This window comes from Ostrinia furnacalis, unplaced genomic scaffold, assembly GCF_004193835.3.
Source record: "Ostrinia furnacalis isolate ACB-3 unplaced genomic scaffold, ASM419383v2 OfSCF3056, whole genome shotgun sequence".
NCBI classification, from domain to species: domain Eukaryota; kingdom Metazoa; phylum Arthropoda; class Insecta; order Lepidoptera; family Crambidae; genus Ostrinia; species Ostrinia furnacalis.
The window spans coordinates 439,711-464,082 of NW_021133295.1; the positions used below are offsets into that span (position 1 = coordinate 439,711).

The window sequence follows — 24,372 nt, forward strand, 5'->3', positions numbered from 1 at the left end:
CTTGTACTTATATTTCATTAATTTAAAGAAAGAAAATAACAAACAACATGTTAAATTAACTGAATTATGTTACATTAAAAACTTATTAATGTCACAAATCTTGACATGGTTAATATAAATGACGATCCAAAAGCCAATTACTTGCATGAAAGTAAACAATTCAAAGTACCTTATAGAAATCTAATGAGTTCTTGACAGTGAAGCATTCGTTAATTTGTAACACTCACTGTAGATTTTTTTTTGTTGTACAATAGGTACCTACTCCTAGACAAAAAAAAACAAAAGCAAAATTAGCATCAGCGAAGTAAACTTAATTGATTTCGTATTACAAAACAATCTCAGTCATATTTGTCCCATGATTGGTTTAATTATTGGTTAAATTAACCGATCATGACATACCTATCTATGCTTAAAATAGAATCTAAAACTCATACTAATTTTATTTTGAAAGTAGGCTTTTAAAAAACACTTTTACACGTCCCAGTATTAAACCTACCACTGCTTCGGGACCATAAGTGGGCCAGTGCTGAGAAGAAGCAGCGCAAGAAACTCAGTCACTAGTTTTGGTCTCCGATCTATACGCACTTTTTAGACAGTTGATTTTTTTTTTATCCGCAACGAGGAAGCTCTTGGCCTGTATCTCACCTGATGGTAAGTGATGATCAGGCCGAAGGTGGAAGCGAGCTTCACCCGGAATCCTCAACCACCGCGAAACTGGCTATCTTACCTCTAACTGCCGGAACACAACAATGCTGTTAACATTGGTGTTATGGCGACAGACAAAGGTAAGATGGTGGTAGCTAGCCAGGCGGACTTAAAACAAGCCCTACCACCAACCAAACCGAACAGGAAAATCTGCCCCCACTGGGAATCGAACCCGGGATCTCTGCGTCTGAAGCAGATGGTCTTACCACTAGACATTAGAGGCGGTTATGTTATGTTCCATTTTTGGGAAGTTCTTACATCAAAATAATATCCTCGCAGACTGAGTCGGTTCCAAATAACTCTGTAATGGTTCTTCTCGTCTCGTATCGTGACGTTGCGCAAGATGTCGTTTACAATCATCATTTCCTTATTAACTCTAAGAGCAGACGCATGTAGAGTTCCATCACTTTCTCTGTACATTTGCTATCTCCATTGAAAAAAATATTGTACTTACTACCTACTTTATTAAATTGTGATCAGTCAAATAGTACAGCGAAGTTTTTTTGCTTTGTTTTCGATGTTGCTTCCATAAAAAAATAGTTATTTGAGCACCAGAATCATTGCCATTTGTGGAATTTTGCGTACCGTGCAGTGTTCCGCAAACTTTTTGTGTTCAAGATGGTTCAAGGTACATCTAGGAAAACGAAATTTTTTGGAGGTAGGTACACTAAATGAGAAATAAATTTTTAAGTAATTTCCTTTATGTTAGTCTTACCCTTACTTACTAAAAATAAGTTTAAGTTTATACACTGGAGACTGACAAAGGTGACTGACTTTCTTCAGCTACTTCTCAACACCAGCCGATATGTTGTCCCAAAGTGGTGGTAGAGCAAGATATCTTTGGGACTGGTCAGTTCCCCAAAAAGCCCTACATATTAATATGGAATTTGAATAAACCTATGCCTTAAGACGGTCACCCATCAATAAATCCGGCTTGCTGTCACGTTGCAGAACACACACTTTTTGAGCCTAGTGTTTACCAACAAAGCAAATAAATCATAAATGGATTAACAGCAAAAAGCTCATGTTTCACGGATGATCCGCTTCGTTTTGTTGCGTAAATATGAATTATAATCGTACTACCAATTTCGCAATACAATGGACATGGCGCACAATTTTTGTTGAAGATGCCAAAAAAAACTACAAAAAATTAGAATAAATACTGTGTTTTTACTTTTTTGATATCTTTAAAAATGACTGAAATATTCAAGCTCAAAGTGCGCTCTTCCGCTAGGAGCGATTTTCCGCGCGGATTTAGAAAATGTGACGTAGTAACATGAAAAGCTGCATGTAAGATATTATCTGTGTACAATGGTTAGAATGGTTAGTAGGGGAGCCGAAGCGGGGATTTCGGGACTTACTAAAGAGTGGCAGACTAACATACAAGGAAATACTTTGTACCTGGTTGATTACCTCTAAGTATCAATTTTTGATATAAAACGGCATTAGTTCTTACGCCTCTCACCCAAAAAATACCTCAATTAAGCCCAAATTTGAGACCGCAGCCAAACTTTGAGTGACGATGGAAACTAGCCTAGATGGAGGTCACATGAAATTGAACTTCTGCTTCTTCATTGATAAAGACTTATCATTTACCATACCTTATCATTTTGTATTCCATTTTCAAGTCACTTTTTTTTGGCTTACTGTTTAAACAAAACGTGGGATTTTTTTAAATCTCAGGTCTTTTTAACGCACATCTGAACGATGTCTGGTTTTAATTTCTTCAGTTACTCCGTGACCATGGCGCTTGCAACAGTGCCGAATTATTGGAAACTCAAAACTAAGGTACATGGTAGCAATCCCGTCAGTAATATGATAGGAAAATGTCTTGAAAAATAAGTAAATCGTATATTACTTTATGTAACTAATTTTATTATGTATCATACTTATAACTAATCACTTCATTCAGAACTAGAAAACGATTCCAAGGATTCCACTTTTTTTCAATAGTTGATCAAGATAAAGAGTTATTTATTATTATTATTATTTTTTTATCCACAACGAGGAAGCTCTTGGCCTGTTTATCTCACCTGATGGTAAGTGATGATCAGGCCGAATTATAAATTGCTCTTCCACCATTTCAATTATTCTATCTTACATCTTACTTGATGAAATCTTTTTCAGTTTTATTTACATGGTCATAACATTTTCACCATTCCTCTGCACCAATTTGTGAGATACACCTGAAACCCCCGATAAAGCAGCTATTATAAGAATAATATTTAAAAAAAACCCTCCTTCTGACGCAGTTAGGTAATAAACTAAATGTATCAAATTTCACTCCAACATACTGTCAACTCAACGACGCGCTTTAAAATCAAAGATTGACTTTGAATTATGCCGTATTTTACAATACATATTGAAAACAATATGACTTGCTTGAGCTTTTTCGACTTTTTCACAAAAATAACAAATAGGCATGAAGAGATTACAAAATTTCTGCAGCGACTGACAGTTCACTAGATTTACGTTGACAGGTGACAATAAAATCATAGACATTTGCCATATGATGTAAGAACTATTTATTAGTCTAAACAAATAAAGAAATTTTGACTTTGACTTTGACTTTATGAAAGACACACTTTTCCAATATTTTTGTTTTCCATGAGATTCTGGTACACCTATACCTATCATTTAATGAAAAGATAAACTAAATTTTTTCAGCACAACGAAAATCTGCTTTGGCGCGTAGCAATGCAACGTGACAACTACAGTTCGGACTTCTTTATGCGTCCACTACACATAAAATAAAATTCGAACTATCGCACATTTTTTCTCTTTAATTCTAATTCAGTAAAAAATGTTTTTGAAACCTTCATTCAAAATTCAAAAGTTATTATAATATGACAGAACTTATGACCAGACTATGTACAGTCGCGAAATGAAAAGGTTCGTCACCTTAGTGTCGGTTTTTGCATGCACTAGGTACTGTAAGAGTCAAACCTGCCAACATAACCGTGCAAGAAACAATGCTGCTAACATTTAAATAAATATGACGTACGTTGGCAGGTTGAACCAACAAGAAGGTTTGTTTATCAGTCATAATAATCTTCTTGACAAGATAAATCGTCAAACAACTTTGATCTGAATAATTTTGAACTTTACTGACGAACAGTTAAAGATTATTTTCTCTAAATCTAGACTATTCTGTAACATAGTTTCAAAAGGTAATATGTGCTCCCGATTCGTTGAAGGAATCAATTTGAAAACTGACGAACCTTTTCATTCCGTTATTGTACATTGAATAAAATATTTTTCTTTTTATCATCAAGCTTAGCAGTCTAATAAGTTACTATGACACTCGAGTTAATCCACATTCAGCACCATAGCCTCCCCTTCTACAAGGCCTTCTACAAATGTCAAAACGTCACTTAACCCTTTTAGCACCAGTTCTTTTGTTTTTGAGAAGATGTACCCAAATTTTTATATCAATTTAATTATAGTCCAGTCGTTTGGTACAAATTAACGTGGTTACCTGGAAAGTGTTCCGTGAGTTTTGAAAATTGGTGATTAAAATAGATTTCGCTATGCTCTCTGTTAGTCTGTTAGTTAAGTGTGATTGCCGCGCTCGTTGCGAAATTGGAAAAATGCTGCCTTAGAGAAGATTTTTGATAGTTACATTCTTTCCTATTTCGTCGTTCCAAATGACGTTCACTGCTGGACAAAGGCGAGAGGCCTTTGGGTTTTCCATAGGTTTTTCATAATGAACAGTCCTGCGCTGCCCGCATTCAGGTTCTTCCCGCGACCTTTACCAGATCGTCGGTCCACCTAGTAGGAGGCCTGCCCACGCTACGTCTTCCAGCCCGTGGTCGCCACTCAAGAAATTTTCTGCCCCAATGGCCATCGTCTCTACGAGCTATGTGTCCCGCCCACTGCCACTTGATTTTAGCAATTCTGCGTGCTATGTCGGTCACTTTGGTTCTCCTGCGGATCTCCTCATTTCTGATTCGATCACGCAGGGAAACCCCGAGCATAGCCCGCTCCATTACCCTTTGGGTGACCTTGAGCCTTCTTATGAGGCCCATAGTAAGCGACCACGTTTCAGAACCTTAAACTTTCCTATTTATTTCACGACTAGCTTTTGCCTGGGGCTTCAGCCGCGTGAAATTTAGTGTCACAGATCGGCATAAATTATAGCCTATATTATGTTAATCTGGGTTACAAACAATAATATTGTACAGTTTCAACAAAATCCGTTGAGTACTTTTTGCGTGAAAGAGTAACAAACCTGAGACACAGGAATCTTCCTAGTTCAGGTATCAACCCACCAACATTATTACTTTTTGTTTTTCCTGATTGTTTGTTATCATAATATTATCTGTTATGTTGGTGAGAAATAAACATTACTTTATTTTAAACTTCCAGACATCCAAACTTTCGCATTATAAAAACAAACAAGATAAAAAAAAATGTATACTTCAGCAACGTGAATTTTTTTATACTTCAGCATATTTAGGACACCCGGCAGCGTGTCCTGCCATGATCAAAGAAAAAAGAACTCGCAATTTAGCAGGTACATTAATTTGACTGTTTCACAACTCTAAATCTATTTAACTTACATTACATGAGAATCACATTTATCAAAGCTTCTTAGCTTGTATATGTCCCAAAAATTATAAAATAATGTAATTGAACGATGACAACTAACAACAGTTGTCAGTTAGGTAAAATTTTATTTTAGTTGGAAAAAGACAAAAAGTGGTAAATGGGTTAACGTGCGGGGGCTGCAAAATCATGTTGTGACGTCACGCGCGAATATTGGAAATTTTTGAAAATTTTAAAAAGTCCGTAAACTTCTCGAGGCTCTATCTTCGGTAATACTGGATGGATTGAGGTGAAATAAAAACTAGTGTAATGTGTGTGATCTAAACTTTAAATCAAGTCATAATTTAACTTAATATTACAACTTATGCGTGTTGTCCATTGGTTTTGGAATTTTACGGTAATGTTCCGCTGTTACAGTCAGCATCAAATAGTTCGTGACACCCGAAGTGGCCAAAAAGTTGATTTAACAACCTTATTCCAATATAACAAAGACGTGTTGCGAACTTATTGACTACTTTGGGTGTTTCGAATTATTTGACGCTGACTGTACCTACCATTTGTTTGATCGATTTATTTCATTGACCCTTGCAGCCTCTAAAAATATAGGAAATGCCGTTAGTACAGACTTTGTCGGCCGTTTGGTGTAGTGGTTCGAAACGGACTACTTCGATTCCCGCACAGTACAAACATTTGTGTGCATGAACATATTTGTTTGTATTGGACTGGGTGTTTTCTATGCATAATATGTATGTATTTACAAAAAAAAAGTATTTAGGTATGTTTATATCCGTTGTCTAGTACCCATAGTACAAGGTTTGCTTAGTTTGGGACTAGAAGCGCAGTGTAAAATGTCCAAGGATATTTATTTATTTATTTATTTTTACCTATTTAGTATTTACTTAGCAACAGATCGGCCTCCGCTACAAAGTTTCCAGTTAGTCACGTTATTCTATTGCATTTGTATGTATCTATAACATTACCGATACTGTTACATTATAATGTGATGTTATAAAATAATAAAGGTCAACTCCAGTAATCACGGTTGATTCATAACTACTATCTGGCGCCCGCTGCGCTTGTTGCAATAATTAACGTAACGTAACGAAACACGTACTTATTATACCTACATATTACATTTTACATTATATTACCAAAAACAAATACAAGTACTAGCCTACTAGTTTTTATATTGCTTGATTCTATGTTTACATGTAAATCTACGTACGAACTTATAACTTTATTTATTAAAAAACTTTGTTACACACAAAAAAAGCGGTACAAAAAGGCGAACTTAATGCCTTGTCTAATAAACTTTCCTATCTTTAAGAAAATCAGTAAAACAAACAAGCTTATTCCCCTATTTCACCCCTTGAAATTTTCTTATCGACTGAGACTGTAATTTCAAATTATTTTTCAAGATTGCCAATTTCTAAAGCTGACTGTTAAAAAACGAGAATCAAATATATCCAACCAAAGGTTATTAGATCACGCTGTCTGGTGGGTAACAGCTTACCTATTCGTGGATGACAGATTATTACAATGTTTGAATGTCACTTTTATCATATTTAAATGTTAAACAACGAAATATTTTGGTCACTCGATACTCCAATAAACAAAATATATCAATTATCTGCTTCTAGAGCCAACAGCTGTTTGATTTCGTAATAAAAACGACGTATTTCTGTTGTTGGTATTCAAGCAAAATTCATCCTACGAAAAACACGTATTCTACGTTATACAAGCATAAATTAATTAGGTAAATTGATGTTACAATTTAGGTAAATAAAGGATTGGCTATAGATAGCCTAAACAATTCTTACGTATTCAGTAGAGTGTAGAAAATAAAATATTATTATAGGTTATTACCAGCTAATTTTATGAAACCGCTTCCGAAGTAAATGTAGTCCATGTAAATTGTACGTTTTAATTTCGTAACGACTGTCATTTAACATTTACATGAATTAATGCAAATAATATGCGATTGTTAACCTATTCTTAGACATATACTAACCTAGATAAGTTTGATGAATGTTTTACAAAATTGAATTCTTCTTTGCTATTTTTATCATGGTCACTGGTCACAAACTTTGATGCAGATAACAGAGTGACATTTAAAGAACACATTATAGCTCAATAACATCAATTAATCATAATTATAACGATAGTTATAACCAGACTCATAGATTTTGAATCTGGTTATAGCCTACCTGTGATGGTAAAATTTTAATAACTAAACACTTTTATTAATAATTTTAGGTAGAATAAAATACTTGAGCATTGATCTAAATTTCTAAAATATTGGAATCAAACAATCATTAGCTTAAGATTTATGCTTGACTTTCAATTTAATGAGCATCATTTCATAATACAGATCTATGATAAACGAATTCAGGTTAGCAAGCAATGCACTCGGTACCAAGCCGATCTTAACGGTACATTTTCGATAACAAAACAAGTGCAATAATAATTACAGTTCGTAAAGATGAGTCAGGAAACCAGACCGGGACAAATGACGTCATTTGTGACAGCCCAGTTCTTAAGGAGCCGAGACACGTGACATAGATGCGCGCGCGCTGGTTAGAGAAGTGTCTTTGGTAATGATCAGTTTTAACGATGATCAATCAGTAATAACTACACATAATTCTTCCAAATATTAGCTCAAAAATAAGTAGAGCTTGTAGGTAGAGAGATTTAATGTTTTTAGCTTCACTACAATTTAAAAACTAACTCTACCAAAGTTCAAAGCCGCTCGTCTCTTCGTACAAATTCCACCTTTTATGATGTTTGGCGGTGAAACCACAAAAAGATGATTTAAACTCTAAGTTATAACAAAGTGGATAGTTAGAATTTTCCACTTTGTTATTCCGGTCTAAGAGACGACCACACATCGGTTAACGCTTAAAGTCTGACACTAGTTGTTAAGAAGAGGAATCGCTAAGGTAATTCTGTAGTAAATTGTCAAAAGCACCTTCATACCCTCTCGACCTTGTCCACATGACAGCCTGAGTAACCTACTTTCAGCTCATTATTTAGAGCTAGCTTCTGCCCTTGGCTTCAATGGATGAAGCTTCAAAGGATGATGTAGAGTACGATGTTTCACAAAATGTTTTAGAAGATTTTACGAACTAACTAACAAATTACTGCAGCAGATTAACTCTTGGTAACTCATCTTATACCTATCACGTAGAGTTGTGATCTTTCTATATTATGTCAAATTTTAAAAGGTGGGCTTACCGTCCAAAATTTCATCCCCTATTTTACCAATTTTATAATTGTTTTTCCCAAATAAGGTGACCTACATCCTTCTCCAAGGTCCAATCTCTATTTATTGGATCATCTACTTCTAAGTAACGGGTCACGCGTAAAATAGTAACAGACAGACAAAGTGTCTTTGGCATTATTAATGGTAATACATGAGACATTTTGACTTACAAAGAGTAACTGACGGAAGCTGTATTGTCACGAACAAGGCTGCATAGCGCATGTTAAGCAGCTTAGTTATTTGGTACAAGTAATTTGTTTTGTATTGTATTTTATTCATTTTGAGTTTGGATCATCCAAATAAATGATGGCTCTTAGGCTGAGTTGCACCACCTAACTTTGACCGTAACTATAACGATAACCGGTGTTTTTTGTATGGAGTTTGACAGACTTTAAAGTTAAAGTAAGATGGTGCAACCCAGCTTTTATCGACTTATGAAAACTATCACCAATGCTAAATCAAAAAACACAATAAGATTTTCAAATTACAGATTATGAATACTTGAATTTTACCCACAGTGCCCACGCCCATTGATTTTGCCAATCGTCGTCTGACAAATAAAGGCCTTAAAAACTGTTTTGAGCACATATTGCACAAAGTATAAAAATATTACTTAACACCGTCGACTACATTTAAAAAACACCATAAATCAATTTAATGTCTTCACAATTCCTCCATGTAGTCTTACAAATGTAACATCAAATCCCAATTATAATTACTCTAAGCGCTACTTACTAACAACTCTGTTAGTAACGCAGTGTATCCGGAAATACTTTTATTATGGATATGTGCAATGTTACGGAATCTGATTTTACGCTCGGCGTCAGTAATTACTGGAATCGTCTTTACTGTAGTGTTGTTTAATCGATCGTTTTGCAGAAAACAATCGAGATCTCAAAATCGCAACACTAACTGTATTGTAAGTCATGTTTATTCTAGTCTTTTAGATATTGGTCTATCAAAGTTTTGGATTTATTGCAATAATATTGTCGATAATTTCTATTTCATTTCGCTTACACACTCTATTGGTTTCGGTCCACCAAATATGTACGATATATTCTCAGGTATTCTCGTCCAAGCGTCCAAATACATACATTTTGTGGATAAATTTTGTCGATTATAAGAGATAACATCAAACCAATGAAAAATGTTTTTCTCTATTTAAAGGGTAATTTGCCCGTCTCAACTGCGACAGTGCATTTTTTTTTTTCAGAGTAACAAACTTAATTTGCCTACAGAATCGCACTTATCAATCGGTACATACTCAGTGCAACTATCGCCGATATTCACAAACGATGCTTGCTTAAGTTCAGTCTGCACATATTTGATGTACTCGAATTTGGTTATTCTTACCGTTAGATAATTCCTGGCAATTAGTGGTGACTGAGTTTGTTCCGGCGTTTCTTCTCAGCACTTGCCATATGTTTGTCTCGAAGCGCTGGTAGGGCCCAAAAGATGAGACATGTAAAGTGCCCCATAAGGGCTACCTTTTCTTTTTTTATTATTTTCTATAATAATATTTTGACGTTCATAAGTGCCATTTGTGGTCTAAACTGAATAAATACTTTTGATTTTGATTTTTGATGCAGCAAATCGAACGCACAGCGTTGAATAGAGCTCTGTGATTGGTTCGTGCGTCACCCTGTGCATTCACGCGCACTGTGAGACCTCATGAAGTTTGTGAATACGGGCGTATGACTAACGTAAATGCGCCTATTACCGCCAGTTTAAGCTGACTTCGGATAAACGTTAGAAAATTAGATATAAGACGTGGTGATAGAAAAGACACTTTAATTTATTTATAACACTGATGAAGTAATCTTTGAATTCAAGTAGTAACAATGAGTATACAATCACACAATAATTAATAAATAGCAATTTAATCTGAAAAAGCAGTTGTTTCTATTACCGACCTATAGACGAGGTGTGTTTCTATTAACGTTTTTTCTGTTTCTATTACCGACCGCTAAGAATATTGTTCTTCAATTGGGTATATTCCAAGAGGCACGGGTTCGATTCCCGCTGAGAGGCTCGGGAACCACTTGATTTTTTCGAGTTAAATTTGTTTTGCTTTTAGTTAAATTTGTTTTTTTTTTTCAAGTTATTTTTTTTTATTATTAAAAGAGTAAAGGCACGCTTCTCGAAAATAAATAAATAATCAAGCAGAAATAGTAGAATAATAAATTCCTCTATTATACTTGATTACGCAGTACCCGGTGTTCTAGTGAGTAGTGGGGGTCATTATTTAAACTGTATTTGAGTTTTAATAAAATTTAATTTTCATTTAATATTTCATTTTTATTTTTAATTAGTTTTTGATTGATTTTAATTGTGTGTAATTGTGTATTTTAATTTAAACTATGAACAATTGGACACTGTCTGTATAATTATATTAAATTATTTTTTTATTATTCAAAAGATCTTAAAAAGTTACATGAGTATTTCTCAAAAAAAATTTACATTTTGAAAAAAAAAAGTGTGCTTTGAAACAGTTCAAAAGTTTTATATTTATAAATCATCACACAAAAAAAACACACTCACAATTTTGAAGGATGAATATTAATCTTTAAGATAACGAAGAATTATAGCTATAATCCTACTTATTACCAAATATTTAGATATTTTAAAAATAGTCCTTTTTTACCTTTCATACAAAAACCTGTTTGCCACCCCTAGCTTTTTCATGTATTTTTGGTCATAAAATGCGATACGTAACTAAATTATTGTAAATTTCTTTGTATTATCGTTCTACAGTAATCGCAGTTTCTGTATCAAATTGATTTTCTATGGGGTGTCATAATGAATTGGCAATTTAAAGCAAAAAAACAAAATGAGTCGCTCTCATTTACTATTTCGTTATTTACTCTTTAGTTACGATTTATTTCTACTTTCCCATGGTTTCTGAACAATTCCGTATTTATTTTACACGGACAACAATAGCTGCACTCTGAATGGCTGTTGGCCTGACGTCTCCGCCATAACATCTATCGCGAAAATTAGTGAAAACGTGTGTGTTTTGTGGGATTACTTTTTCGTAACAGGCAGTAAAATCAGCGATTTTATATAGAACGGTAAGTCTTCATTTAACCATTTTTTGTAATACGTGTGGTACGAACATTTAGTAAGCTTTTATATTTGCTGTAACAAATTTTATCAAAAAAATACTTGTTTCTGATCTCATTTTGTCTAATATTTCGTTACGTTTTTTGCGAATTTCGTTACGTTACGAAAAAGTACAACATAATGCTGAGTGTATACTGTTATTACCTGACTAAGCATAGTAATATTCACTACTTAATTAATTTCAAAAAATATAGAGCGTTAATAACAAAAGGATTGGATACTATCTGCTTTACAGAAGTGCCACCAGCAAAAAATTATCAAATCATTTAGATTACGTTTTTATCACAGAATACATAATAGTAGCAACAGAAATTGCACTCCTTTGTGTAGGATCAGATGCCGGCATTTTAACGGTAATAATAATAATGCAAAATATCCAACGCACATGGTGCATTCGAAATCTCATCTTACTACTACGCTCACAAGAGCGCAATTTTTTGTGTTCAGAATTGATCTACCTCACAGCTCAAGCGTCAGGGTTGTATATAAGCAAAGTAAAATAAATAAAAACTTATTTTTTTATTATATTTACGATTGGTAAACTTTAATTTAGTGGTGTTTGTATAATCGTACCATCTCTAAAGTACCTATTAATAAACTTCAGTGTTGCGATAATACGAAATTGGACAAACAGTTTTAAAAGGTGTCGGAAAATATACACGGTGAAGTAAAGTTAATGTTTTTATTAGCTAAAATAATTTTTTTGCTACAGATTTTTGTCATAAGCATTTCAAAATTATTTTAAAAGTGTAGTTTTTTATAATTATTTAAATCACTACAGTTAATTATTACTCCTAAATATTACGATTTTCCATTAAAGAAGAATAACAGTGCCGTTGGAACAATAAACCTTGATTGCGACGATGATACACCGAGCGTGTATAGGTACGCGTGTGCTCACAGGCGCGTCACGGCGCGTGGCAGCCTTTACTGATTTGCAACTTGAAGTTGTCGCGCGCTGTAGGTAATTATCTCGGCCGGCATAGGCGAGTGACGGAGGCCTGTTTTTATGTGATTACTTCTTTTGTTTTTTTAGGAATGCCGCCAAAAACCAATGCCGAAAGGCAAAAAGCTTACAGAGAACGACTCAAAATGGATAAACATGATGGAACAAAAATAATTTTATTAAAATAGTATGAATGATTACTCCCTTATTTTATTTCTAACCCCTTAATATTACCCCGTATTTGGGTGCATACTTACAAATATTTCGAATTACATAGTAGTTGTGATAACGCATGATTGGTTTGGTGTCATGTCATAAATGTTAGTTATATACAAAATACAGGCTTATAAGTCTTCGCAGGTGGCGTTATAGTTATGAGGCGGTAATAGAATTAAGTATGAATATTACTTTATTCTATTAGCGACCGTAAAAAAAAACAGTAACCAGCAAAAATATCTACCTTAATGAAGACGTGATCAGTGAAGTATCATTTTTAATAGGTTTTATTTTGTATCAAATAGGTACTTATTAGATTTTAACAGGTTTTTATAAAATCTATTGTCATACATTATTAGAGATATTCTTTAATGTTCATTGCAGTTTTATGCCAAACCTATGACAATTAACGTATGGCGTTAATTGATTTAATTATGTGAAATATTCTTATGAATCGATCAAGATAACAAAATGGAGGTTAAATGCGTAATTAAAGATGTAAATACTAAAATAAAAAATGTTATCAAAATTCTAACAACGCCATGGGTCGTTATTAGAAACAAAATTATTAAAAGTGTTTCTATTACCGCCCTTATTTAAAATTGTATTTAAGCCACAAAAATACAGCGAGAGGACTGTATTGAGGGTTTATTAAGGAAACTAAAGTACGAATTAATATTGTTATGCAAAAACATGTTAGTAAACTCATTTTAAATGTGTTAAAATCGCTAATTAATAACAAGGTGCACCTTAAGTAGCTGGGAGCGCGTCAGTATGAAAAGCGCGTCCGTTGCGGGCGCATCCCATTTAATGTCAAATAACTCCGTTTACTGGTTATTTACGAACACAAACTTTAATCATTTTGATAGTCAATAAACATATCTAGATATTTTTAAGGTAACGTGTTTTCTGGAACCTGTTATTATGTCTTTTATGAAAGAAATAAAAATAGGGCGGTAATAGAATACAAATTTTGGGGGGTCGTTAATAGGCGCACTTACGTTACTAAACTATTAAATGAGTCACCAACACTACTGCCTGAGATTAAGCCTGGAGTCTACAGCATCACCCCTGGCGCGTAGTCGCGGTCCGGCGCACGCGGCTTTCTCCGCCCATTCCACGGCGCACGCGCTGCACTTATGCTTTTTGCCGCACTCTTGTTTGTTGCGTTTTGATCTGCTTGCTACGACAGGGCTGCCTTGTAACAGCAACATTTTTATTTAGTTTTTTTTATATTAGAGTCAGACGAACCAGGGCCACCTGATCACCTCCCAATCAGGTCAACGATCACCATCGCCCATGACATTATTCCCACCTCTCGTTCCCACCACTGCAACTCCTGTGTAGCCAGGATCTACAGCTTGACCGCCATAAAACCCCAACCAATGAAGGTCAAGTTTGTCCCGGGGGAAAGTTAAACTGTCATTGGACCCGCAACGAAATTAATCAGAAGAATATAGGAGGAGTTCGAGCCCATGACATTAGCAACACCAAAAAATTAGCTTATTCGTTACCTGCATTTTTAAAAAGGTCATACTACTACCTAATACTAAGCCTACACAGGGCAAAAGACAACCCTCCAAGGGATAAAAACCTTGTAAGTCCTAAAAAAAATATATGAAAATTTTAGTTCTTGAAAGTTTCCGCTAGGGGCGCTGTACAATCCGTATACATTTAATGTCATTTTTTTACGCGCTCACTAGTTGGATACAACTCCTTGTACCATTTTCTTAAGCATTTTCCACTGTATTTGTCATCATATCTCCACTCTTTGCTGAAGTATCTCTGACTCCATCGTTTTTTGAAAGTACGTAATTACCATAAACTAGTTACTTATAACTAAATTAGTGACGTTCTAATTGGTTTAGATAGACTGCAGTAAAATAATAATTGCGCTTCAGCGTGATCTACTATCGATAGATCGTTATGTATCTTAAAACGATTAGCAGTTGATATTAAAGATAACTAATAATAATGAATTATGAACCTCGCTAGTCTAGCTAGAATGACTAACACTTCGTAAAGTATTTATTTCATTATTTATACCTTTTTGATGACGTCAACCCTCGGAACTCATGATCTGAAACAAAAATAACATTTTACACTTTCTACAAGAAAAAGACTTCAAACTGCATATTACTGAAGTTAATTTCTAAACTGAAAATATTCGTAATGTTTTTCCAATGTGTAAAACAAACATAGTGATACCTTCGTGAGAATTACTGAACCCTATAATCGATTATTGCGTGTCGGACACGAGTGTCAACATTTCGACCAATTACCCTATCATTAGAGACATATCCACCAAACCTGATCTCTCATCTCTACAAAGTAACCTTGCCATTGGGGTCATATAAAAATGGTCAGTATTTCCTGGCCGTTAAAAGAATTTTAGTTTTATGACACAGGACATAAAATGCATTTCAGGTTGATTGTGAAAGGCTTTCAAGGACCAGCTATCAGGGGTGAGCGACCCATATTTTATTCACATGGTTCAACGACATTGACTTTTACTATTCTCGTGTAATACTAGAAATAATAGTTTTTTCTTGACTAATCGTTCTAAATCTATCAAAAGTTTATTTTTTCAATTCCTCATTATTGCTGAGATGATCATAATGAATCTAAATTAGTATTATTGCCGTTAAATTACCAATTTTTCACACAATCCATGTTCTTGCTACATCATTAGGCAGCGTTAATTATGTTTTTAATGTAATTAGATTTTTGTAGTAGCTCGTAGTACCGGCCATCGAGTTGTCTAATTATAAATATTTTACGGTTGTTTCTAGAGTTTTACGGTACATATAGTTTACGGTACCTTTTGATGTAACGTAAGATATGGATTCGCATCATGATATCCATAAAATGGTTCCAGTAATTAGAAGATTATGTAAATTGACCCTTATTTCCCCATTCATCGAACCCTTTGCTGTATAGACCAGCAGTCGACAACTCTCGCGGCTCTTTTGTTAGTCTAAATTAATATTTACGCTTTGGCAATTTTTAAGCAACAAAGCATTTTAAGTAAGTGAGGCACCAAAATGCCTCACTTACTTAAATTGCTGCCAAAGTTACAACTTATAATAGGCGCGACATAAGTCCAGCGGTTCTAGCAGTTTCATGAAACTGATGGCTGCTACTTTCGTCTTAGCTGATAACCAGGACATTATCTCAGGATGAGTTGCACCACCTCATAAACCGTAACAATAACAATAACCGGTGCTTTTTGTAATAGAGTTTGACAGATTTTGACGCTTGTCAAAGTTAAAGTAAGGATTGTGCCTTAGTATCAAGAGAGTTAACTCAAAATATTTTATTTTGTCTATGTCAAAGAGTTGCCAACCACTGATACAGAGCATAGACACCAGCCTTCCATAAAACTGGTAGCAATCAAATCGTAAAACCACGTTTAAAAGCTTTAGAACAATTAGTTTTATTATTTAATAGCGCACCAGTCCACATTCCAGCGATCTACATGTACGATACGTGCTCTTTGAGGCTTTAATACATAATAGATTAGAAGGGTACCTATTACCCGGTCAAACTAATGAAAATACACTAATATCTTCAAAAGTTGACGCTGAAATAAACTAATCAAGTTTTTTATTTTTAATAAATGAAAAAAATGCATAGTTTTTCCAGTATGTTTTGTGTCGTTATAAAGCTAGGTCAGGTACTTTTGAAAAAGAAAATATTCTAACCAACCGTTTTTCTTTGAGGTCCAGTGGGCCGATTGACCAAGGAATTTTGATTATCATAAAATATCGTCCTTTCTTAAAAATAAACAATATTTTAAATTAATATTTATGCAAAACACTAACCGATATCCTTAAAGAACAGACACAAATTATAATGATAATAATCAAAGGAAATAGTAGGGTGAATGAACTAGTGGGTGTTAGTTTGTATCATCGAGTGGTGGGCGCAATTCCGTAGTACTACTCGTACTAGTAGTATCTACATATATTCTGTCTGGCTAATTATAGTAAAATAAAAAATAGGCAACGCAATTCGATACAGATTTCGATTTAGTTAAGTCACTTACATAGTTTTTGCGTAACTCGGGATGTGTCAGAGAAGCGATTACGATACAATCGTTAACGATGTTATATTTGTCTAGTCTAATGTGCTTTACTTTTTGCGAAATGATTGACCTTGTCCGAATGACTTTAACGCCATGTTATGTTTTTTCTGTGGTTTTTGTAGCAATAAGTAATGTAAAGCTCTTCAAATTACTGCTGAGTTATGTATTTAAAAGACTGAAAAAAGTTGATTAATATATTGCATTAATGTGGAATATTGTGGAATGAGGGCTATCGTTTTAGCGCTCACCAGTTAGCGCCACTGTAGAATAAGGTCCTGTCACTTGCTAGTAGCGAAGACAGTGGCACCAACTGGTGAGCGCGAAAGTGGTAGGAGGACTATAGCATTTGCACTCATCAAGATGGCGCCACTGTAGAGTAAGGTCCTGTCAATCGCCAGGGGTGCCAACTGTTAAGTATAAAAACGATTGCCCTCATTGAAATAGACAAAACCTAGAAAAAACTGGGTTCCACGACTAGACGCATTCTAATCCACAGTACCAGGAGAGCATAGAGCCAAGGCGATGTCGTAACGTGTTCTCGCCGCTTGAGCAACGCCCGGCAATTAGGAACCTACGGACGTCCTTATTGCTATCTAAATAAGAGCTATAAGACAGCTGTCGTGTATTAACTGAACTTTAGTTAAAGGAACCGAGGCTTGCATCTAGGAGTTACGGAATCAGGCAATAGTTTAAACCGGATTACGTGGTGGTAATTATGTCTTCCCATTGCATACAGTATACTGATTTAAGTATAATTGATAATTTATGCATTAGAGTACTTATAGATTAAATCTTAAAGGTAAATGTTGGTCTAATAAATCAGAAAGTTAGTTCTGTTGCTTAAGCATCGAAACCTAACAGGTAGACAGCTTTTTTCTCAATTATAATATTACAATGAATTTCAAACTACAGCGGTCTGGCAAATTCTGAAACATCAGGAATTGTAGACATAAGTGTATAATTTATCTTAAACATGTAATATTATGTTACGGGACTATTCCCACCTCTCGTTCCCACCACTGCAACTCCTGTGTAGCCAGGATCTACAGCTTGACCGCCACAAAAACCCAACCAATGAAGGTCAAGTTTGTATGTAATATTATGTTATATTATATTCTATTACCTTCCTGCATTTAATTTAAAATAAATATAGATAACATTTTAATAATGCTTTACATCGTTGCATAATAAACCAGTGTGTACAAATGCATAATATGCATAAAGATGATGCACATTATAAAGATTTATCTTCCAGGCTATAACTAAAACTAAAGTGTTATGCTTAGAATAAACGAGAGAGATCGTTTGGCAGCTTGGCACCCGGAATTGAACCCAGGGCCATCCGCTCCACGCCTCTTGAACGTTCACCTTTGCCGACGACTCGACATTTGTGTCGCTGTTCAAATCTTTACATAAATCTTATTTATTTATCTATGCCAAAATTAGACGCGAACAAGAATACTAAGTTAATTCTATCTGAAAATGGTAAAATGGGCATTTAGCTACTAAATACATAATGTTAGGGAGGCAGTAAAATTTTCTATAAAATTCTGAGGGCCTAGTGTGAGTTTACATCAAACGCGCACACTAGTGAGCGCGTCAAAAAATGTCATTTTTAAATGTATGACGGATTGAACAGCGCCCCTAGCGGGAAAAGTTCAAAAACTAAAATTTTCATACATCTTCTACGAGTATATAATAAAAGAAAGTCGTGTTAGTTACACCACTTATAACTCAAGAACGGCTGAACCGATTTAGCTGAAAATTGTCAGGGAGGTAGTTTAGAGCCAGGAGAAGGACATAGGATACTTTTTATCCCGTTCGAAATTAAAAAAAAAGTCTGCTTATTTATTGCCATTAAGGCGGAACAAAGTTCGCCGGGTCAGCTAGTTTTTCATAATAGTGAGCGCATTTGATGTACATTTTCACACTCAGCCCTCTGATGGTTCTTTTTCTGCCCTCGGCTTCGTTTTCGTTTTCTTTCGTCTGTAAACTGTCTTCTCGGGTTTTTATTTACAAATTAACAATATTTGATTGCTAATTAAAATAATGTTGAGGTCAAATAACTCTTCTTGTTTTATAAATAGATTTTTCACTATCTTTAAAAAATTGCAAAAGTAGAGACTATACGTCCTACTTGTAAATTAAGTAGAACAAGAATCTTCTTTGTGCATATTAATGCATAATAAATAATTATTATCTCAGTAAAACGTGATAAAAACAACGCGATCGCTTCAACGGAAAGATACTACAAGTTTTTGCTCCAACGCAATGGTAAAAACCAATTGTTTTGTTTTTAAAGATCAACGAATTGCAAATGGTTTTGCAAAACATCGACGGAGATATTATTTTGTATGAGTTCCAGGAATAAAACTTCATATTAAAAAGACTAGATTCATGTTCATTTAAACTGCCAAAGCAAAAAGAAAAAGAGTCAGGATAAAATTAACTCTACATTAAAACAAAATGAATAGATTTAGTACTTGCGATATCGTAATAATTTTAAAAATTTAAAATAAGTTCGAAGGACCTTTTGCTTGACTTTGAACCTTTTTCCCTATCGCTTCGAAAGACCACTTGGTATACATACGTACATATAAGCTCTGAGAAGTGTCGCTCTCAGTTACCTACCACTATCTGCCGGTTTAATATAAATAGTATGAGCAGTAGGAACATTATTTCTGAAGATAGAGAAGTGGCGCCTATCTGGTGATATAATAGAGCGTGAAACGTGACTTATTTTAAGAATGTCTATAACTTTAGCAAATATTTAAGAGTCTCCATGGTTAACTCTACATATAGTTATAATGTCTACAATTCTACATTATGACTTATACATACATTCCATGGAGAAAGGAAGTACTTATGAAACACATGTGGGTGTACTCATAAAAGACTTCAAGTTAGGCCTTCATCCGACATAGAGGTCATGCACGTGTTCAAGTTCAATCTCTTTTGTATTCCGCTGCTTCCTAGATACGGTACCAAACCTACACCAAAATTTTATTGATGGCAACATTTATCGTCATGTTTCAAAATAAGCAATGTTTTTTTCGAATATCCACCCGGATTAGAGTCCACCAAAGAAATGTTTCGACCCGACCAGGAACCAAACCCGGGACCGCGTCCGAGACATTGCACTATACCGTCAAAATGAATATCACACAAAACAACTGCGGTCAAGCACGACCGCAACGGTTTGTTGAACTTTATTTCCTAACTTGAGATGACTTTTTGCAGAAATCTAAGTGGCAAATGATTTGGCCTAGTGGTCTGGTGCACCAAGGCCAACCATTTGTTGGGGCCAACGTTTGCAAAGATGAAGGTATATTTTAGCTAATTATAGGCTATTGAGCCATATCAAACGCTATTGAAGTTAGAGGCTCACAAAGATTGTTGCAGAACGCCATAAAAACGTGCCTTAAAGACTTTATTATCACTCTTGTTGCTACAAGGAAAAATATCCGTGTTTTTGCCAATAGTATTTCACTCATAACGAGTTACTTACCTATACCCATCTAAAGTAAACGTATACTGTTCGTGGTTTATCAGTTTCTTAAAGTTTATTTATAACTTTGTTTATAATTTTGTCATTCACTTTACATAGAAGAGAAGTTGATCCTTGACTCCTATCTTACTTCTATTTGCCACTTTTCTGATTAATTTTACTGTGGGCCTAATGACAGTTCAACTTTACACCAGAACATACATAACCTGGCTGGGCTTTATCGATGGTCAAGTTCCAGGATTGATGGTCAAGATCCAGGATTCACTAGAGTTAAAGTCATACATAAGAGCAGCGATGGTAGATATCTCGAATCTACTGGTAAAATACAAACACATGTCGTCTAGATAGAGACCAGCTGATCGACTAATTAATATAGGGCAGTGTACCTTTCATCTTACAAAAAGCCGTTCCACCCTAAAGAGAATGGATTTGACCAAATAGAACCGGTATATTGCCATTACTGAACGTAATACAAGTGCTCCCGATCAGTCTTACGATCGGTTACTCAATTCGGTCAAGAGTTTTCTTCACAGAAAACTGCGCGCGCGCGTAGCGTGCTGCCAGAGAAATCATCGCCAGAGTTATGCATATTTATACCATATGGCTTTCTCTCTCTAGTATTTGAGACTTCAAGACGCGTGCGCGCCGGCATTTGTTACAGCACAGCAGATATTTTTATTGCTCGCTTTGTTGCGTTTAGTGCTAAAATAATAACTGAATTTGTACAAATAAAGATGTCGGCAGAGTAAATGAACGAGACGAATCGTGTAAGAAAAGAAATATAAAAGTAGTGTTATAAATTATTGATTTATCCTAGGCTATATTAAATGTCATTCTTTTCCCAAAACGGAAAACTACGCTTTAAAAGCGTGAACCATATTTTCTGGTTCTACATATTATCTACATTTATCTATAAAAGGGAAAGGTCACTGATTGACTGATTCACTCACTCGCGAAATCTCAGAGACCAGGTACAATTGCTAGAAGTCTCCAATTTTGCATGGGGTTCCTTTTAGAAAGTAGGTGCTCACTAAGATGGGATTTTGCAAAATTCCACCCCTAAGGGTACAACTGGATCCACGCGTACGAAGTCGCGGGCGGCCACTAGTTTTCTTAAAAACTGCAGTTGGGTAGGTACCCATATATAGGTACCCAGGTTGGGTAGGACAATATAGTAGAGTAGGTACTCTACTTCTCTCTTATTAGGTACGAGTATTTATTTTTTCTAATGGATACTGTAATGAAACTTTACTTAACAACAACAAACAATAAAAGCTGCCAGACTTAAGGTTCTACCGAGCACGGTTTGAAGTGGCAAGTTGCCTCAGCCAATGGGAGTGTGGAGAGCGCAAGGTTACCGCAAATGATATATTTAAAACAACAATGGCCCGATACTGAGACCTTTATGACAATATAATAGCTCGTAACATTATTGTTTCAAACTTGATCTTTAGTCCATAGTATTTAATACTCACTGTAATGGAGGAGGAGGATTTTAGCAAATGATTTAGTAAATTAGATTAAGGTTAGATTGAGCGTTATACTACCTACTACTAACACCATCTTACTTTAACTAACAAACGTCAAGTGACACCTTCAGAAAACACCTGTTATGGTCATAGTTATGGTCAAAGTAAGATGGTGCAACACAGCCTTAGTAAAATATCTTGGTAATATTGGTAAGAAAAGGCTGCCTTTTTTCAGCCTTATTTCCCGGAGCAGTGGTAGAGTCAAAGGATGTAAAAAATAGTTTTATGAATATAAATAAATAATAAATAAATAACTTTATTCTCACCATAGTCAATTTACAGTGCAATATATAAACTTAAAAAACTAGGTACAATGAAGGTAGGACAAAAAAATAATAATCTCGCAGTATTACAATGTAAGCAGGTTTGGTACGTACACAATATAGTTGGTCTCTCAGTAGGACTATGGCGGGCTAATACCTGAATTAGGAAAATCCTGTATCTCAGGTTATTAACCCTCCACCCCATTCTAGGGTCAAAACAAAAGAAGGAAAATATTAACAACAACAAGACGAGAACAAGAACAAAAACATGAGTTTGTTTTAAAAAAATAAAAAATGTATTTATTGCCTTCGAACCATTAGACATAGGTACAGGTAGACTTACAACTATATGAAGTACACCGAAGGCAATTGGACCTGGCTCAGTCTACGTTGTAAGGAGAGATCCTTGCAACACTGGTTTTCAGCCATGCCCAATTCTCTAGGATGTTGAGCGAGAATTTTAATGTTTTGACCCTGTTCTAAGATTGGCCTGGAGGCAGCAAAGAGGAATCGTTGCTATAAAAACGTATTGAGACCATTCTGTCACATTGCTAGTTAATTGATCACGTACCAGCCGAAGGTCAGTGGCAATGATTGAATAATGCAATCTAAAGAATCCGGCAATAGCCCTCTTCATCACTTCTCTTTTGGTAAATACAAAATATTTTTATTAGTATTTAGGTCGTTTTCAAGGCACTTAGAGACGTCCAATATAGCTTGCCCTACCACCACTTCGGGACAACATATAGGCTGGTCCTGAGAAGAAGCGGTGGAAGAAACTCGCTAGATGTATAAATCACTTATGTAACTAAGCATGTACAAAATGAAAGTACATAGTAACATTATAGATAAGTACCTACGTAGAAAATATGGTGTCCTCTTTAATACGATCACGAGTTTATTGTGACTCTAGACCTCTTTCAGTTACAATGGACAATTTGACACCATTCTCCAATAATTATTCGAAATCACAACTTTTCACACTTCATGCTGGTCTTAAAAACTTAATTAATTTTAAATTACCTGTAAATTACGATTTTTGGTCGCATTGTAAATTAAAAAAGTAGTTTATCTGAGTTGAAAAAATAGTGACGTCACTTGCTTGTAGTGCCATAAAAAATCTTTGGGAGAGTTTCGTTTTGACAGTTTTAAAAAGTACGTCAATTGAGAATGTTACTAGGTATGCAAAATCACNGCGATTCGTTTTTTGGCGTTTGACTAAGCCTTTTTTGTTATCGACCTCTTTTGCGATTTGTTTATTTGTTTGCGACTGGCTTGCGATGGGTTTGCGATTTTAAAGTGCGTTTTGACTAGACTCACTGTTTACGTCTATGCTTCGCCGTCAAACTAACTGTCAAAACGACATCGCGATACGGATTTGTCAAAACAGCCTTAGGGTGGGTTGCACCATCTTAGTTTAACTTTGACAAACGTCTAAAATCTGTCAAACTCCATACAAAAAACACCGGTTAACGTCATAGTTACGGTCAAAGTTAGGTGGTGCAACTCACCCTATTGGTTTTCGATCGAATCCAAGCTTATCACCGGGGTTTTAGTAATCGCAATGAAAATGGCGATGGTTGCGATTCGATTCGATTTTGATTGAGTCTTAAATGCATGTTGGCTATGCCTTTGTATGGGAAATTTCAATCCAGTCTTTCGATTATCGATAGGTAGGGCTTTGCGATTCGATTTTTTGCCGTTTGACTAAGCCTTTTTTGTTATCGACCTCTTTTGCGATTTGTTTATATGTTTGCGACTGGTTTGCGATGGGTTTGCGATTTTAAAGTGCGTTTTGACTAGACCCACAGATTCACTCCCGAAGATATCGGAACGATAAACGTCACCATCTTATTCACGTATTTCAGCCCCCCTAGACAAAACGCACTTTTCGATCGAATCGAAAATCGAATCCGTCAAAACTTCATACAAAAAAGAGGCTTTTCGACCACTTTTCGACTGGTTTGCGATTAAAATTTGCACTTTGTCTAGACCCACTGATATTCGGTTTGGCCGAAGCTTCGGCTGGTTTTTGGCCGAAAACGAAAATATGGCCCAATGTCCATTTTTTGGCCGAAAATGGCCGAAAATGAAAACGAAAACGAATATTCGGTCGGTCACTACTCACATTACACCGATTTGATTTTCATACTAATTAAAATCGGGCCCAACTATCGACCGACAA

The 24,372-nt window shown here is 35.2% G+C and overlaps 1 protein-coding gene across 2 annotated transcripts in view; it reads right to left on the bottom strand.

Moving 5' to 3' along the window:
* Nucleotides 1-24,372, bottom strand: part of LOC114357147 (putative GPI-anchored protein pfl2) — an 88,728-nt gene that overhangs the window by 33,792 nt on the left and 30,564 nt on the right. For both annotated transcript variants that reach the window (XM_028310644.1, XM_028310643.1), the window contains exon 2: nucleotides 14,847-14,880. The gene's annotated coding sequence lies outside the window, so the exon portion shown is untranslated. The remainder of the gene's footprint in view (nucleotides 1-14,846; nucleotides 14,881-24,372) is intronic.